General features: G+C 36.6%; 1 protein-coding gene across 5 annotated transcripts in view; it reads left to right on the top strand.

The window, feature by feature from the left end:
- Positions 1-20437, top strand: part of clocka (clock circadian regulator a) — an 85324-nt gene that overhangs the window by 18383 nt on the left and 46504 nt on the right. For 4 of the 5 annotated variants that reach the window (XM_066719906.1, XM_066719908.1, XM_066719905.1 and 1 more), the window contains exon 2: positions 13286-13392. The exons of the other annotated variant lie outside the window; for it this stretch is intronic. The gene's annotated coding sequence lies outside the window, so the exon portion shown is untranslated. The remainder of the gene's footprint in view (positions 1-13285; positions 13393-20437) is intronic. 5 annotated transcript variants of the gene reach the window in all.

The raw sequence follows: 20437 nt of genomic DNA, 5'->3' as shown, positions 1-20437 counted from the left end.
CAGCCCAGACTCTGACCATCAGGATTTGCTTCGAGTGGAGGCCTGTACAGGTTAAGCCACTCAGGAGACCCAAACATTAAAGATAATCTGATTATTCTGTTGATCTGTCTACAGTAGCCGCCATCAGTTCTGTAATTTCCATAGGTAGGGAATCCTTGCAGAATGAGCCAGCAGCACTTCAATATGGGAGCTGACGTGGATCTACCCCCCAGTCCCTGGTAGTATTAAGACCCTACTCACCCCAACAGAGGTACCCAGTCCCCCTAATTATTTTATAGACTATACCGTATTAATGTGTTTTATTTTTTTTATGCTTCATGACTTAAAAATACAACAAGGCCATAGAACTCTGCCATTAGGATTAGTATTAGTTGATTTAATGCAGTATTGCATAAGGTTTTATGAATTGCAGCTGCTCAGATTTGTGTCATAGGCGGAGATATAGGTGACCCATATCATGCACCCATTAAAGCCCTGCAGTCTGGGTGTGTAAGTACCAACCCCAAACACTGTCACCCTGCTTTCATGAAGATACGTCACACCTGCGCTTACAGCACTTTCTTTTCTATTCCAGCTGTACTGTCTAAAGCTACCATGTGCGTATGCAAAGCTTAGGTAAGAGTTGCCTGAAATGTGCCTTTTTCTGTTGGTATACTCCAGTAAGTCATCTCTAGCAACATATTGTGCTGCTATTTTTGTATCTTTGCATTTACAGTTTCCATTTACTAGATTAGATTAACAGTTTAGGTTTCTGCTGATCAAGAAGTGCTCAGTGCAGCTTCAGGGGCAGAATGTGATTGGAATTTGTGACTTGCGATTCCCCACATCCAGACCCAACTGGACATTCATGTGGTGAGACAGTGTTTAGGGATGAAGTTTGACTTCAGCACCGTGTGAGTGTGGACTGGGAGTTAGCCTGGTGTTAGGGTGTAATCTTCTATTTCTCTCACTGCCTTGCACCAGTGCTTGCACAGTATTACCCCCCCAGATTGGTCATCTCTCACCCGTTTTCTTCTCACACCTTATGCATCAAACGGATGGATAAGACTAGATAATGAGTTTGTTAAGACCCTTTGATTGCAGCAGATGAGTTACAGTGATTTATTCCAGATGAACTCCTGCTGTTTCTAGACCTTTCCAAGCCATTCAGGATAAGAGACATTACGTCTAGCCAGTCCAAGTATAACAAGTAGAATAAGCGTTTTAGTCTGTTGAAACATTAAAGGAAATTAGCACTTTTCTGTTATGCTTGCATACCTGATTTGCTATCCTTGTGCTTTCCTTCAGTTTAATTAGTGATAAGGTGCAGGGAGAGTTGTTTAAGGTTTAGGTTTACATTTAATATGAACTATAACCAACTACATTCTCTTGTGGAACATAGTGAAAGTGTACACTATATAACATAAATCCATCATTGCAGGATATTGGATTCTGTGTTTTCAAAAGTAAAAAGCATATAATACAGTTGAACATGTCATACAGTTTAAAAAATAGTTTGCAACATGCACTCTGTTCAAACAATATTTTATTAAATGTATTTTTATGATGACTATGTCATTTAAAAAAAAAAAAAAACCTAATACAAATATACACTTATTTGAAAGTATGAATCTTTTAATACAAAAAATACTGGAGAGTTTTTTGGTTTATTTATTTACAATAACAAAAAACAAGTCAGACCAAGAGACCTGAAATAATCTGGGGATTAAAAAGAAACATTCTGTTAGAGTTATGAAGACCATCTTTCACAGACGTAACTGTTAACTGGATTAATATGAAATAAGATGCCAAAATCAGAAGGCTTTTCTCTGCCATATTGACCAACTGCTTCATAAAACTTTGTGGGACTTTCCAGATGCAAAAGGCATCACAGAGGCAGTGTTAGAGCTCAGGAATTGGAGCATACTCTACAGTAGAGGGAGAGAAAGCTGCTTTCAAGCAATCTAATGTGAAACTGGGACACTTCAAACTGATCATGAAAGAGTGATTTGATAATGTCATTATCGCATGACCCACAAGGAATTGACCTTCACATTTCAACTTTTTTTTGTTGTTGCCATAGGCAGCTTTCAGTTGAAAGTTTTGCTTGTCAGATATCATTTTGGTCAGCTCAGTTTTATCAGACATTCAAAATAGCAATTTGGCTTAAGAGTTATCTTAAAACAGTCTGCAGAACACTGGCAGGGATTTCTTGAATTAATAGAGAGTATGACTGTGTGGAGTTCAAAAGAAATAGGTCACATTAATTGTTGATCAGATCTTCATGTAATTACAGTCTAGAAAATTTGCATTTTAATCAAGGAACTTTATTCTTATCTATAGGCTGGTTTTGTACTAAAACAAGTTTCCTTTGTTTTTAGAGTTTTATTACATCTAGCTCTTCTTATATATAATATAAAGATAGATGGTCTTTCATTAGATCTATTGAATAATTGTACCTGGTAGGTGTGAGGGTCTGGGTATTACACAAATATATGTCCAGTCCATGTCTTGCAAAAGAGAACATAAACAATCATTTCCATGTCCAAAGACTCCTCCAACATTTCCATGTGCACACCCATCCTGTGCCCAGCTATGGGAGAGCTGTGTAGACCTGTTCCCACTTACCCGTCCCCGATCAGATCTCTGAGCTCTCTGCCTGGCTGCATACTTGAGGCTCACCCTAGGGTGAAGTAGGCCGAGTAGGAGTATAGTGTGCAACATGGCAGACGGTGATCATCAGTCAGCTGGAAGAAGAACGCAGCCGGCGGAGACAAAAACACAGCACGCCACTAGAGCTTAATGCCAGAACTTAGCAGGGGAATAGATATAAAAACAGCCTCTGCAGAGGATTTATTGTAAATAACACTGTATATGTAAAACGAGTAAAGCACGTAATTGTGAATAGGTCACCTCTTTCTAGAAGCACTTCTTTAAATTTGCAGTACCTTTTAAAAGCCATAAAAACCTACATGCATAAAGTCAATGCCCATGCATTAGATGTGGTTAGGTAGACTAGCAGTGCTTAACCTTATTCCACTATCGTTCCTCCTCAAAAGTAGGTTAACCTGAGCCAGCTGTTGTTGTCAATGCAATAATTACTGGTCTATTTAATGTTAGGTTAAGAAACACAGCTTCGCAATGTTTTGTCCACAACATTTCTAAGCCATCCAACCATGATTTGTCTGTCTTTTTCCTGTATTAGTGGGAACAAAGAAATGTTGTACTCAAATTTGTATTTTTTAGGTTGCTTTTCATATAATTATTGTAGGGCGCAGCTGCAACATTTAAATGATCAGCTTCCACTCTGTAAGATGTGAACCACTTTTATAGTTTGTACCCTCTAGTTTAAAATGCAGGAATTAGAGATCTTCAATAGGTGAATCATCCATCCAGTTTTGCTTTATTACATATGGGCAATATTTTCTTCATTATACATCTGCTATACTCGGCATATCCAGTACATGTGTTTTGCTCCCTTCTAAGCTGGTGCTCTTGGACAAGATTTGTGTGCAGGGTGCTGAGCCTGTTTTTTTGCACCAAACGTTTGGATTGTTTTGTCACTGTGGTAATTGTGCTGCCGGGTCTGGTCTGGTACAGATTGAATGCCACTTGCATGCAAGGAAGTGTGGACTTGCCTTCCTGTGGTATTGTACAGTACAAAAGAGAAACCAACAAACAAACCAGCCAAATGAATAATGAATCATACCAAGAATAAACAAAGCAGTGCTGAAATGTGGGACAAAGCCTTATGTAGTTTGAATGATAACTTGCTACAGGCTATTTGCTGATTTCTCATTACTATTAAAACTTCTCCTGCACCTGAAAATAAAGTTTGGTCTTGTTTCTTGTTGACATTATATGTTCACCAGCACCAGGTGATGAAGACATTATTCCTTTTACCACTTTTACTTTTATATGTTTTACACACGTTGGGCTTGTGGTTTGTCCTTTATGGTTTTGACATTTTTTTCAGTTTGTCTCATGTATGTTTATTGTAAAGCTTCAACTCTGACTGGCTATTGACACTCTGCAACCCCTGTCAAGAAACCCCAACAATCACTGTCTGATTAAAATTCTATCAGCTGCCAAAAAACATAGTGGTGAGATGCTGTGATCCATCTACCCACAGAGGGTTGTATTTCCATTGTTTATTTCCAAATGCCATTTTTGAGATTTGCATGATAGTCAAGGAAATGACAGGTCTTCCCCAGGACGTAGCATTAGTCATGTGGCAGAGTTTAACGGTGTTCATTTACACAGGACACCTTCTGCTTAAACTCGCAAAGTATTTTGTCTAAACTGACACAGAGTCAAACTGATATCTTTTTTTATTTACTTGTCAATCAGGATATTGTTTGGAACCTTTTACTAGGAGAATTGTCTAATATGAAATATAAACAAGCGTTGTATGTTCACAAAACCATGCTTATCTGGTGATTTAGGCCAACGTGTAGGTCCCACAGAGTTCAATACAGCAGAGTACTTGAATGACTAAATCTCCATTTAGTAGTAATCTGAGCAGGGAACAACCTCCAGCCCCCCGAGTATCCTCTGTTTCTCCTCTGGTCTCCTCTGTCATACAGTCCTGTGACAGCATTTTAAACATACTGTGTCTTTATGTATATTGGAAGGATGCACATTATTATAGTTTGTGAATGTGCTCTAGAGTATTGTAGTCAGTAAAGCTGGTTCACATATTGACTACCCCCAACATAACTGATGTGCCATCTATAATATTGAGAAAAAAAACAGATTTATCTGTAAGATTAAAAAACAAGCACTGATTCACTTATATATATATATATCACCAAGCTTAAGGTAGCTGCAGTTCTTAGTTTCCAAACAGTAGAAAAACTGTTCCGTTTGAGTAGTGAGCTTAAAATGGATATGCCAAATATTAAAAGGATTTATCTGAGTTCTGTGACAGCAGCTGTGGACTTATTTTACCTTACTGTACAGAAATGTTCTCTTGTTTTAAACCAGTGCTGCACCTAGAGAATGTGGATCTAAATGTAACAGGTTAAAAAGGTAGTTAATTATATTTGTCTGTTTCATTTTCATGTCTTTGGATGGAGCCATAATTATTTTCCTCCATTGCTGCATTATGAGAAACAGATTAAATGTGTCTGAGAACAGAACTGATTAAAAACTACAAACCATTTAAGTTGATAGTCTTATATTTGCATTGGAATTTGCTATGGGTACTACTGAGTGCGTAAATTAAGTCCATTGAATGCTGCCGATTTTCTAGCTTTTAGTATAACAGCTTTATTATAATTGCTTTAATTACAGGGCTCTTAAAGTAGGCTAGTTGTTACCATGTATTTTATTTCTACTGCAAAACTGAATCACTATCAAGTATTTTGATAGTTGCCAGGTCTATAAAGCAAAAAATATAGAGTTACTATCATTATTGTTTTTAATGAACACACAGTCTATTATGCTGTATGATAGAGAGCATATGTCAGAAGACTTTAATTAGGGTTGCCAACCCTGAAAAACGTTATTTATCATCTTACTGTCTAATAAGTAAAGGTCATGTGAAACTCCTCGAAGAGTTTAGTTTTCATTTTACAATTATCCATTCATGCATTTTAAGAGTAAAGTTTTGTGTGCTATATTAATGATATTGCAGTGGTATCTCTGCTTGTGTTCTCCACTATTGAATGTCCTGTTCTTTGATAGCTGTCAGATACTCATGACAAAAACACGCGGCACCTTTTTTAATTTACGTCGATTTTAACTTTTTTTGCCAAAGGTCATAAAACTTTCATTTTGCTTTGATGATCATGGTACAGTACTGTAATGGATTTGTGAACATCTGTTTATGTTCAGTCTACCTATAACCTTCAATAATCTTGTAATAACAAACATAGGTCTGTGTTTCCCACAAGATGTGCAAGGTATGGTTATTGGGGTAAACCAAATATGTCTCAGCCATCCAAAAGGACTTTCTTGTTGGAGGAGCAACCATCTAACAGAAGGTGCTCCTTACATGTGTACAAAGCAATTAATTGGTAGCTGGGACTGTGGCAGACTGTCACTTCTAGAGCAATATGCATATGGTTTTAAACTTGCTTGAAATGACATTTAACCTATGTTGTCAAAGTATTGTCCATCTGTACAAATTCTCTGCAAACTTCTATGATGTTTTTAATTATTCAGCTGCTGTTTACTGGGTATCCTTTGCTCCTAAATCATCCACCATGTGTATTAAATCAATGGAAATGGTCATTTTAAGTGGTTATTGGCTTTACATCTCTTTGGTTTGTGTTATCTAGGCATTACAGCTCAAAGCATGATCAGCACATGACTTTATTCATGAGTGAAAATTACCCTAAATCTATGATCCATGAAAACAGAATGCAATACAATGTATAGAGCTAATGATTTTATATTTCAGAAAACAATTTCTTTGATTTTCCATTTCCAGCTTGGTATTCATGTTTTTAAAACATAATTAGAGCCCGACCGATATAGGTCTTTTGGGTCCGATAAAGGTAATTGGAAAGTTACATTTCCTGATTACTGATATATCTGCAGATTATTTACTTTTTTGTTAGCATGCAAAATGGACATTTTCTAGCATGGATCATCACAAATAACAACCACAAATCAAACATGATAACAATAAATTAAAATAAGGCAGAATAAAGGAAAAATATAAAAATATCCATGATCTGTACATTAGCACAAAGACCAAGTATATGAGCGATTTCATACACAGAGAAAAATGTGCATGCTCTATACATTAGACCAGGGGTTTTCAAACCGGTGCTGGAGTACCCCCTGCCCTGCTGGTTTTTGTTCCAACCTAAGTCTTAATTACTTAATTGAATGGTATATTGCTTTGTTAGGTCAATTAATGATTCAACTAAGCAATTAAGACCTCAGTTGGAACATAAACCAGCGGGGCAGGGGGTACTCCAGGACCGGTTTGAAAACCACAGCATTAGAACAAATAATAAGATAGTGTTAAGTGCTGGTCTAGCTTATATTTGCATTTTACACTTCAGTGAACATTTACTGTTTTTCTTTATTTTAATTCATATTGTGAATTTTTAACTTATTAACTTTTCTGTAAAAATGCACATCTATGCCATAGTATATGGTAATTTTCATTCATGACAAAAATAAACAATCAAAACCATGGATACTCAAATGCAGCACAGTCTTCAAAAACACTTTATTTGATTATGAGGGTGTTAGTAAAATATGTTTATTAGTTTATGAGCCCTGTGTTTCTCATTGGGTGTTTGTTTCACTGTGGCGCCGCTGTGCTGAGAATCACTGTGGAGTCGGAGCTCCCAGCGAAAACTAAAGCACCATAACTATGTTAAAAAAGAAGGGTAAATAATTATAATATTGACTGTAAAACCACATAAACATGTCTTTATTTATTGTATGACATCTCACAAAAGATTTTATGGTAATTTAAAAAAAAATACTAATTTGAGAAAATATATCGGTGCTTTATCGGTGGAATGTGTGCCGATACAGATATTTATGTAAAAGGTCTGTATCGGCCAATAATATTGGTGCTCTGATACATCTGTCGGCCCCTAAACGTAATGGTCCAAAATAATGCCAAAACCCTGCTATGAAAGAAGCTTACTACTCAACTCAGGTATACAATATATAATCTGTCAATTCTTCATTGCAAATTGAATCATTTTTACAAGTTTACAATCAAGAGGAGGCCATTTGACCCATCGTGCTTGTTTGTTGTCCATTAATAACTAAGTGATCCAAGGATCCTATCCAGTCTATTTTTAAATGTTCCCAAATTGTCGCTTCAACCACATTGCTGGGTAGTTTGTGATACTTAAGTGATACTATACATAATTTGCAGTAATTTATGCCTCAAGGCTTTTTAGACATTTAACTATGTATTTCCTTTCTTTCCCAGACACTTTTCACATGGATTTATTAAAATCGTTAAGTATATTAGGTTGATCTTTAGCTGCCACTAGAAGGCAACAAAATACAGTATAGAATTATAACATTCCAGACATGAACTTCTGTTTCACAGTGACAATGTGTCTGATTTTAGCTAATATTTTGTTCAGTCTGAAAATTGCTCTCTGTGTACAATACATTGGGTTGCCTGTATTCCGACTTTCTTGGTGAACATTACATGTTCTGTTTTTTTTCTGTTAATTTTTTCTGTTAATCCTTTTCCAGGCTTGCTGGGTGGAAATTAAAACATGTAAACTGTAGCGATATTTTTATTTGGTCATGATCAATTTAAAACTGTCCTACAACTTGTATAGAACTCTACATGTAATTAACTCTGAGATACAGAAAATACAGAGAATGCCTGAACAAAGCACAGAACACGACTGCTCTGTAGGTTCATGGAAAATTGTGGTTTTGACATCAGCGTCTACGCATTTTAAATGCAAAAGGATTTTGTACAGGAAATAGAATATAGCCTGCACATGAACGTGTGATTTAGGCTCATGGAAAAGGATACCTGAAATGTTAGTTTGTTGTTTTTTAAGATTTAATGCAAAAACTTCAACTTGTGTGCAATTAATTTAGTATCCTTTCATGTAATTGCATTGCAGTTCATGGTCGTATTTCTGTTCAAACTGAACTGAGTTTCAATATCTTGTTTGTGAAATCTCTACAGAAGTCTGGGTTTGACAATGGACAAAGCAGCTTCCTAATGTTTTTAAACTTGTTAAAATCTAGAAAACATTTACTTGTTCGTGCTCCTGTCAAGTGCCAAAAATCGTACCACTCTGGTATTGAACAATGAAGCACAGACCCTTAAAAGCCACCTCTTATGGGTATGAATACATTGCTATTCTCCAAGCTTTTACTGGGACATGCCAGATGACGATTTTGCTTTGGTCAACAATTGAATTTACAAATTGTACCTCCTGAATACATGTTTGTGTTTTCATAGGTAAAAACGTGTTATTTTGGGACCTTAAATAAGAGACAGAAATGGTGTCAAGGATCCAGTTTGCCTGAAGGTCCACACCAGCCATGTTTAACAATGGCTTATTTAGGCTACCCTGTGTCTGGAGAGAGGAAAAAACAACTACAGATGAAAAAACCTCTTGCATCTGCTGTGTGTGGGAAGTACATTCCACTCTACTTAATATTCAAAGGATTACCTTCCAAAGCTATTTATAGCTTATGCATTGGGATCAACATTGCCTGTGAAACTCTACCCAGCTTTGTGTTTCAACTAAATAATTGGTGAAATCTTCCAGGCTATCCAAATGAAATATTAATTTGTTTTTTAATTATTATTTTTTAATTTAATGTATCATATTTACCACTTCCTTGTGATCCAAAGAAACTCAACAGGAGTAGTTGCGTTGTAGTTGACTATTTCTCATACTTTTTTTTTTCCCCATATTTTTCTATTATTTGTTTCAAATAATCTTTGCATGTTTTAAGTATTTTATCACTCCATTTGGTTTGGAGAAAGTTCATGACCAGGCATCTGTTTAAAATCCTGATATAGCCTCGCTGATAAGGCTTGAGCACTTTGGAACACTGCTACTGTGTCTGTTTCATCCATCTGTGTTGCTATTGTTGGTTTCCAGGTAACAAGACAAAACTGGACCTGACCTCACTGCCAAGAGAGAAACGCACAAAAGCTGATTTGAGATCTCTCTGGTTAGACAGGGTTTACACAAGCCACAGACTCCCGAATGAAACCACATCAAGGGAGAACGCTTAATGGCACTGTGATACTCTTGGATCACAGAAACTTCTCTCTGGGTTGTCTGTCTGTTCTGGTAATAATTAGAAACATTTCCCCCTCTGATGGCATGACTCCGAAGAGTAACAAAAGCCTGGAGCCCAGCAGACTGAACCCCGTAGGTCTCTCGGTCTCCTTTTTTCTGCCGGTGGGGTCCTTTACAGACGTATGTTATATTCCTCAGGCAGTGAGTCTTCACTTAAGGAAAGACCATTATGCGCTTGGCTTATGTTTTAACTTTTAGAGTCCAAACCACTGTAGCTCTTGGCCTAGTGGTGGAATGTATTGTAGTCCACAGTATGTCTATGCTCAAAGTTTCAAAGCTTGGGAGGTTTTATTTACTCACCACAAGTTCTGAGGTATAATTCAAATTTGTTAGGTATCCATGCAGTGTTTAACATAGTGGCAGATATTCCCAGACAAATTATTTTACTTTGCTTGGTGGTAAAAGTCAGCTAGCCCTTGCTTCTTGTTGTGGTCTCCATGTAACGGTTTATAGAATTTAAACTAGCCATGTAACCCATATTTTTGCAATGATTCGTCTGTCGTTGCATTACCTCTTACAGCCCAAACAGGTCTGCTTTGCCGTCTTCTCAGTTAAAACAAATGTATATATATCCGTATCGGAGAGTATACGCACAAAGACAAAAACATACATGGATGACACAGAAGACGCATTATAGCAATATCAATAATAAGTCCATTATAATTGTAAGACACTGTACTTGGTCTAATCATGCACTGTTTTAAAGGGAGTAGGAGATTTGCTTGAAGCAGAAAATCCACAGGGACGTTCTGTGCTATTCTACATCAGTACACATTGCAGCTTCTGGAGGATGAAAGGACAATTTTATTTTATATAATCACAATTGTATCATTACGAAAATAAAAGTTTATTTTTATTAATTACTTTATCTATGTGTTTGGACTCCTGAATGTTTTTAAGTTATACCTCTATTCTGAAAGGGATTTATTGTATTTTTTTGTACCTAATCACTGTTATTTAAACATGCTACAGTCTGCAAGTCGAATCCAGATTAAAGGTTTTAGAAAATGATGTCAGTAATTAGGTATTTCATAGGGCAGTTTCTCAGCTTACAACAGCTTTGGAAGTTTTTTTCCCCAATGAGCTGAAGTAATAGACATGTATGCAATTTTTGAAAACAAACAAAAACATAAGACATGTACAATGTGGAAATTGCTGTCTTTTTTTTGGCTTGTTTTTTCATGTGGGGTTCACCAGTATCTTTTATTTTAACAGTAGTTCAAGGAGGAATGTGATCTGCACGTTGTCTAACATATTATGATTTATTTCTGCCTGAAATGTAAATTAAGGAAATAAGATGATGATACAGAGATATGTTGGAGAGAATATGGATTGAATGCACCCCAATAGAAACTTATTTTTTCCTAGTATGTGCACCTGTGATAGTAAATTGCGATCTCCAGTGTGTAATAACACAAATGTAAAATGATCGAGAATCATAAAGATAAGTGTGTCACTGATCCAATGCGTTTTTCCTGTACGGAAGTCTGTTTTGTGTGTGGTTACACTAATACAAATAGGTGTAATTCCAGAAATTGGGTCAAGGAGTTATGAGTGTATAGGGCCAAAAAGAAAAAGTGCTTGTGGAGCTCTTTGAGAGGAAACTGAGCCAGGGTTTAGAGTAGGACTGAACACGATGAGAAAATGACGCAGCCCCTCATGGAACGCAGAGTGCTCTGGTGATCTCTAAGCCACTTTCACATGGACCGCTTTCAATTGCTTCAGAGACTTTGTTCATTACGACAAAAACTTTTCCCCAAGGTTGTGATTAAGGAAGATGAAGCAGCAAATGATTACACATTAGATATGGATGGATTGAAGCATCTGGGTCAGGCTGCTCTCTAAGCACTAATTGCATACTGTTGCCAGAGTGCTTTACATCGTGGCTTCTCAATCGAGTGTTCACAGCATAGCTAGCCCTTTCTCACAAGGTCTTTTCCTCTAGTTTCTACCTCCTCAGTAATGTAGTGTGATATTCCTTTTCAAGTTGCTTTGTCTAGGGAAAATAATACGTTTTTTTTTCTACTAATGTGTTCCAAGCCCCTGAGATGCTCCCACTTCATTTGTAGAACAGCAGCTTTTTAACAGAGAAGCCCCTGCTACTGTTTTTTAACACTTCTGACATGTTGATGCATTTATAACAAAATGCTGAATATTAATTCTGGATAAACAATTGAAATTAATGTATTATTACAAAGAGTTGGTGAGTGGAAGAGATTAGATGAAGTGAGTGCCATCTGCTTTCATTGTTTGTTGTTTCTAGTAGTACTCTAATAATAATAATAATAATAATAATAATAATAATAATAATAATGAAAGAAAATAATTTCCCCTGGAATTTACCATTTCACTCTACCAATGTGCTTGTTCAGTTTATGGTACAGGATTTACTAACTGACGGTGAATTTGGCCCCCCACCAAAACTGACATTGTACAAGGTGTCAACATTTTGTCCTGCTTAGATAAAAAAAAAAAAAGCATTTCCAAATAGATCTTATATATAGTCTGCTGGAGGCTGTAAATTACAGTACACTAATGTGCAGTATTAATAGTCATTCTGTCTTTCTAATTCAGCAATTTGGTCTTTCTGGTGCATAAATAATGCATAGGACAATCCAAAATAGATGAGGCTTGTGATTCACATTAGTCTTAACAGTTTAGAAATGAAGGTGGATAAGCATTGCAAATCATAGTTACTTATACATAAAGTTGGACCAGCATCATACATTTTGTATACTGCTAAATGCTTGCACTCAGTTTTATTACGCATGCCAGATATGTCTTTTGCAGTTTTTAGTTACACAGGCTTTTCTTCCTGTGACTTTACACAGATGCTTAATTTTAACCCCCTTTATCTACTCTGTACTACCGAGTTCCAGCTTGGCGTCAGAGAAAAATAGTGGGTCCATTGTGTCTCTGCATTTCTGTATTTACTCCAAGCAGAAGGCAAAAATCAACGTTGCCATGTAAACAACTCAATACTTCCATTAAACACCTGTTTTTCTTCATAAAGTAATTAGTAAACCAATTAGTTAAAACATAACATGTGGTATTAAAACAATGTTTTTTAAATAAATGAATTTGTTGACATTTAACTGTAACAATGTTTATTTAATTCTCCCAAAATAAATAAAAGCAATTAAACATCCAGAACCGAAGCGTTGCTGCAAGAAATACATGTATGTGTCTTTCACAGAGTATAGCTTTAAAAAAATCTATTGAATGGATAAATCCTTTGTACTTGCTTGATTTTGTATTGATGTTTGGCACACCCTCTCATTCCATCAACTATTTGGCAAGAAAAGACAATTTCAGCAAACCAAGACTGGCCTCCTGTGTTTGAGCTCCCTCAAAATCAAGCAAGTACTGGATAAAAGTCACAATGTCAAGTGAAGCATACATTTCCAGGGCCTCATCAGAAGATGGTGTATAATGCGTTTAACTTGCTTTGAAATAATTGTTAACCTTTCCCTTTCTGATGGTCAGAAGGCTTGTTATAATTTATTTATTATTATTATTATTTTTCCCTATAGGGACCTTCTGCATTGTGTCAACCACTGTGCCATGTAGCATTGGACTGTCTGCGACAGGTCAAAGAGAATTGCAACTTTGCCTTTAGGGAATTTTTCTGTGCTTCAAGGTAAGCTCATTTTCCAAATGCAATCACTTAGTCACAGTATTAAATCCAGAAATTCCAGTAGGAGTTTAATATATTTGCTTTTGCTTAGTGTTTTTTTGTTTTTGTCAGCCTCTGCATTCACTCTATGAATGATTCATAATAACTGTGATGGCATTATCAGACTCTAAAGCAAGTATTTAGAGTCGATATTTTAATGCTGTCTTTACAGTTCTTTAAATTATGAAACCAACCAAAACCAGCTGAGTACAGTACATCAGTTGCTTAGTGACTAATTTGCTAGAAACGAATTTGCTTTAGTGCAAGGGTATGTACCTGCATTTTCAATTAAACCTATATTAATGAATATTTTGACATCGCACAAATGTTCCATTCCTCCAGAATTATAACATTGCTGGAGAATAGAAATGGCAATCCACAATTTATTTCAAACAATATAAATATGAAATCTGTGTGAGACTAACTGCCCTTGACCACAGATTCAAACTGCTTACGCTTCTTACAAAACGAAGTCAAGATGCCTGTCTCATGCTGGTTGTGGGAGGGTCTGCAGCGAGAAACATATTTCATTCTCTTGATTTGCGAATTGCAGTTTGAAGTGATGAGAAGTACAGATAGAGAATTTATTTCAAAACTAAAACAATATATATATACTCACATAAGCTATAATTTTGTATGGTTGTAATTTTGAATTGCTGAAGATTTAAAATATGTTTGAGATAGATCATATATGGCCATACTATATCAATATCCTGAATTGAACTAATTAAGTGTAATCTTTTTTGAACTGCTCTAAACCCAATTAGGGCTAATCTGTCTAGGTTGTTTTGATCCTAGGGATCAGCATAAAATGTGTGTCACTTCTTCATGACATTTTTTTCTTTACATCAATACTTTAACTGCTAATGTGATATCAACAATAATGTAAACTGAGTATATGAATACTTCAGCCTCTCTCTGTATCAGTGCGTAGAACACACATCTTCATGATGGAGTAAACTAAAAATGTCTACCTGGTTCTGACATTTCTGGAGCATTAAAAGGCACAACAAATCATGACCATAGAGTTTAATGTTCCATGTTAAAATCCTTATTAGAAGCACAGAACCCATAGTGCCTGGCAGTCATGGATTCTTATTTCCATTCACTTGTGAGCTGTGTAATGTAACATTGCAAAATGCATCCTCTGGTATTGATCTTCACAGCAAGAGGTGTTCTCTGTTTTATTGTTCAGATTTTTCTAGCAAGAAAGCAATATCTTCGTGCTGTTTATGGATTACTATGTAGCACGTTTGCCAGGAAAGTGAACTTGAAGGCAATGGCGTATGGATTACCCGCTTTTAAAATCACAATAGGAACAAAGCAGGGCTAATTGAGAAGATTTCTTCTCAGATTCTGGTATTTATTTTAGTGTCTCTCTTGTTTGACTTAGTGAGGAAACATGTCTGTTTGTGTACCATTTGTGGGTATGAATCTGAAACCAAATGACCCTTGGAAATGGACAGATAAAGAACACAGTCTGTTAACAACATGCATAAAAATGACAGATCACAATGTTTTGTGAGGAATTAGTTCTGTTATTAGCCTATTGTTATTTTGGTCGTTGGTATCCAGCTTATTATTTTGTTAATGGATTAATGTTTTAATCAGGTTCAGTTGGTGTTCTGAGTTTTGGCAGTAACATTACATTGGTACCTTGGAATGAAATGGTTGCCAAATTAATGCCTTTGTTAGAGGTACTTTATTGAGACCTTTAGGAGCATCTTCATGGTAGTGGTCTGGTTTTGGGTCTGCTCTTTTTCTTGTTTCCTTTAGATATTCTCTGCTTTATTAAAATGTGGTCTTACTGTAAATGAAAGCATGGGGGTGGTAAACAAAGCCAGTGGTGGCAGTCTTGTAATATCAGGGGGCTTCTCTTTCATTGCACGGTGCTCTATACAAAATGCAGATCTATCCTGAAACCCTTAATTCGGGATTTCTTCTCAGATTGAGACGTTTCATTCTGATGTTCACCTTTTAAGTTTCTTGATAAGCAAACTAACACAGGTGGAATATTTACAGATTCTCAATTTAACTGTTTGCTTGTGTAATCAGCATATGTTGCAGCTTTCAGTCTGAGCTATTCCAGCAATCATACCAGGGAAGATTTTGCTAAATAAGATGTTTCTGTAGTAGTATAAACACACCTGCAGGGATTTTGGTTGGTTTTGCTCATTTGAAGATTAAACGGATCGTGAATTTCTAAACAGTGAACGAGAGAGCCCTGGTGACACACAAAATTAATCTGCACTTGACTTGGAGGTGAAAGCCCTTCATACAAAAGGGGTTTAATGTTGAGTATTTCAGAGAACTCTACTTCTATATTTTCACAAGTAGAGTTCAATCCAAGTTCAAAAGGTGATGATAGCTCAGTGCCAGACAAGTAACCCCCTCAGCAATTTGCTATTTTAATCTGCAGGAGCTCAAGAGTATTCTCGGTTCAGTTTTAATCCTGATATTTTACTTTTAATTTCAAATTCACTGATGAAGGAGCTGTACCTTTTCTCATCCAGGTGACCTATTTATTATTATTATAATAAATTGGATACTGCGGTCTGTAATTTCTTTTTAATATTATTGTATGTTCATATCTGATCTTTAGTTAAGAGGTAGTCCAAAATATGTTTAAATTCATATACTTGATTCAGTATCACAATATTGTTAAGAAGTATTTTATATCACTTATCTTACCCACTTGAGGGTGCACAGAAATAGTTCACTTTTAGACTGGGACAGAAAAATAAAAATGTCTTTGGGGGCAGATTCAAACTAAATTTCTCTCGGAAATGAATACATAAATTGTGGCCACAAGAAGGAACATCTCATAGAATGCAAGCAAAATCACTGATAGGAAAATAAATAATTTATTACAGTTGAAAACGTATTAATGCTGCCAATGAATTAGTATCTGATGTTGGATGTATTTTAGCATAACTGCAAATGACATCACAGTCCGAACTACAAAAGAAACTCAATCAAACTCACATCTAACTAGCAGAATAAATAAATAATAATAATAAAAACAAAAGGGAATGTATAGTATGCGCAGGATGCCTAGCCTCCTAATTCTCAGAAACGAATACAAATAAAACACAATCTGTACCACTAAATATGCGAACTAATAGTATGTACAGATCAAATATTATAAACATGCATTCATAAAAACAGGTATTCCCGTGTGATATATCTGTCAGTGTATGGAGAAGCATCGTGAAGGCTGAGTGATGTGGTGACATGGCGGGTTATGCCTTGCTTGCTTATTTTACTTCATCTAGGAACACATTCATTACTCAAAGCTACAGTTCCATCAGCTGAGAGGACTAAAGGGCAGAGAATGAATTTTGTCATCAGGCCTCATCAAACTGAGCTTCGGAGAAGACCTGTCACCAGGCTTAGTGTGCTTTGCTTCCCTGAGGGTTTAGGATTATTCAATAGGAAAGGTTTATAGAAACAGACTGCAAGATTATCAATCCTTGCTCATCTCAGGCATTTAAAAAGAAGCTCAAGTTTGATATATGTGGAAGTTGCCATTGCACTTTAAACAAGCTATTCCCATGTTCTTCGATAAATGTTCTCCACAATTTTTCAGATTTCTAGCTCTATAAGGTCTGCTCTCCGTAAACTCCAACTGATTTTCAAACACTCTTTCTGAATAATGCCCTGACTCAACCATTTATTTTACAAGACATGTCATTATTGGTGAACAAAAGAGTAACACAGCCTTCATCAGTGTGTTTCATTTTTGTTTTTATTATTATTATTATTATTATTATTATTATTATTATTATTATTATTATTACTACAGTATTTAAAGTATTTTTATTAATTACTTTCCTCCATCATTTCTGATTTGTATTGTGAAAACCTGCTGAGATTGAGTTTTTTTTTTTTTTTTTTTTTTTTTTTTTACATATTTAACACCAACATTCCAGATGTTTAGCATTTGATTTGACTTTGGTTTTTATGTAACTTTTATACAGGATACTGTCGTGGTTTTAATGGGTCCTGTATAATACTCTATTAGTTTGTACCTAAAATGAAGCCGCCACATGAAACTGATTATTTTTAAAGTCTGATATGACACAATATGAAAAGTATTCTTTAATAGTACCTCTTGAAAAGCTTAGGAAAAAAGTCAGTCTACTCACAACAGCTGAACAATACTTATTATAGGTATACTATAGTAATACTGTACAAGGAAAATGGCTTCCAGAAGGCTCTGGCACTAAAGAGCTTCCTTTTTACCAGTACGATGAATACTGGAGGCTGGAGATTGCAGGTTGTAATACTGACTTGCAAATTGAGTTGATCTGTTCCTGTTGGTGGTGCAAAATTGTCCAAATACCAAGAGAGTTGGGGTTGTGAGTCTGAGTGGTGGTTCCTTAGCTTCAGACTACTGGGCATGGAAGTGAAGAGATGCAAGTAGCGTGTGACTTTATTCTTATTAATTTTTTCAGGAACTATTAGCTGTACAATGTACGTAAACATGAAAAAAAAACATTAAATATGATCACATCCAACAGAAGGCTGGAATATACACTCACCTAAAGGATTATTAGGAACACCATACTAATACTGTGTTTGACCCCCTTTCGCCTTCAGAACTGCCTTAATTCTACGTGGCATTGATTCAACAAGGTGCTGAAAGCATTCTTTAGAAATGTTGGCCCATATTGATAGGATAGCATCTTGCAGTTGATGGAGATTTGTGGGATGCACATCCAGGGCACGAAGCTCCCGTTCCACCACATCCCAAAGATGCTCTATTGGGTTGAGATCTGGTGACTGTGGGGGCCAGTTTAGTACAGTGAACTCATTGTCATGTTCAAGAAACCAATTTGAAATGATTCGACCTTTGTGACATGGTGCATTATCCTGCTGGAAGTAGCCATCAGAGGATGGGTACATGGTGGTCATAAAGGGATTGACATGGTCAGAAACAATGCTCAGGTAGGCCGTGGCATTTAAGCGATGCCCAATTGGCACTAAGGGGCCTAAAGTGTGCCAAGAAAACATCCCCCACACCATTACACCACCACCACCAGCCTGCACAGTGGTAACAAGGCATGATGGATCCATGTTCTCATTCTGTTTACGCCAAATTCTGACTCTACCATCTGAATGTCTCAACAGAAATCAAGACTCATCAGACCAGGCAACATTTTTCCAGTCTTCAACTGTCCAATTTTGGTGAGCTTGTGCAAATTGTAGCTTCTTTTTCCTATTTGTAGTGGAGATGAGTGGTACCCGGTGGGGTCTTCTGCTGTTGTAGCCCATCCGCCTCAAGGTTGTACGTGTTGTGGCTTCACAAATGCTTTGCTGCATACCTCGGTTGTAACGAGTGGTTATTTCAGTCAAAGTTGCTCTTCTATCAGCTTGAATCAGTCGGCACATTCTCCTCTGACCTCTAGCATCAACAAGGCATTTTCGCCCACAGGACTGCCGCATACTGGATGTTTTTCCCTTTTCACACCATTCTTTGTAAACCCTAGAAATGGTTGTGCGTTAAAATCCCAGTAACTGAGCAGATTGTGAAATACTCAGACCGGCCCGTCTGGCACCAACAACCACGCCACGCTCAAAATTGCTTAAATCACCTTTCTTTCCCATTCAGACATTCAGTTTGGAGTTCAGGAGATTGTCTTGACCAGGACCACACCCCTAAATGCATTGAAGCAACTGCCATGTGATTGTTTGGTTAGATAATTGCATTAATGAGAAATTGAACAGGTGTTCCTAATAATCCTTTAGGTGAGTGTATAAACAATGATTTATTCATGTTAATGTTTTAAACGTGGTCTTTTGCTCTGAAACCCAAGAGTTTGTGAAAGGAGGAGTGAAAGCTTTGTCATGTTTTACTTTTGCTGTTCACATTGGAATCTGATATATTTTCCTTGCCTGGTCAAAGGTATTCCACAGGTTGCTCTTTGAATTAGTTTGCTTCTCCTTAGCAAGCTCTTCTGTATTTGAACTGGCAGGTCAGGAACCAGAACAAAACCAAGAATAGGGCTTTCCCACTGCTGCTCCAGCCAGCCTGTTGAAGGTTAAATCTGCTGGAGCTGTGCAGGCAGGGCTGATTAAACTGATTTGAAAAGCTCTGTGTTGAAAGGAGAGAAAATCTTGGGCAAACTAGAAAAACTGAGCGGAGGAGTTGGTCTGTGCCTGTTTCAGTATGCATGAACTAGATATTCAATTTTCATGAACCCGACTGACCTACTTGGCTGGCGTGAGCTGCTTGGCATATCCCCGTTTCCTTTGAAACTGCGCGGCAGCTTTTTATTTAGAGCAGACACATACTCTGGCAGACACTGCACAGTTGAAACAGCTTTCAAATGGAAACCTCTGGTTATACATTAGAACAGTTTTCTGGAAGGGTGACAAGCGCATACCATACATAAAACAAAACTTTTTTTGTTAGCTGGATTTTCAATATTTGAATGGCTGTCTCAAGTGGTATTTAGTGCTTGGACACAGTACAACAGCTTCTTTGGGGTGTAATTAAACACAAAGGCTGCACAATATGGAGATATGGGGATTCCCTGTTGAGTGATGATGTTTGTTTTCTTTATAGCTTTTATTATTATTATTAGTATTATTATTAGTATTATTTAAAAAAAATGTATATAATACTAGTAGGCATTCTTATTGTGAGCATTTCATAAGATGCTGCACATATGCTTGGCCTTACTGACCATCTTCAGGACCAGTCATGCATTTGTGATTGAATGGACTTTCCTTAACTTGTGCCCTTTAGGATATCCAAATCAAGGTTGTGGTGACCTACTTTCAAGGTTTCAAATATTTCTAGATGCCTGCAGTTTGCCTGTCGAGTTGTCGTTATGTGTTTTTTGGCAACACTTCAAACAATTAGATATTTTAATGTTGCATGCTGAAAAATGTTTACAATAAGTGATTTAGGCTTGCAAGGACAATGCATATAGAGAGTTTAAACACTGAGTTCTAGTCATTATTGACGTATCTTATTAGCCAGGCAGAGTGCAAATTGGTC

This window comes from Amia ocellicauda, chromosome 13 (genome assembly GCF_036373705.1).
Source record: "Amia ocellicauda isolate fAmiCal2 chromosome 13, fAmiCal2.hap1, whole genome shotgun sequence".
Taxonomy (NCBI): domain Eukaryota; kingdom Metazoa; phylum Chordata; class Actinopteri; order Amiiformes; family Amiidae; genus Amia; species Amia ocellicauda.
Note: the sequence above shows the minus strand (reverse complement) of the source record. Positions and strands in the feature narration are given on the sequence as shown.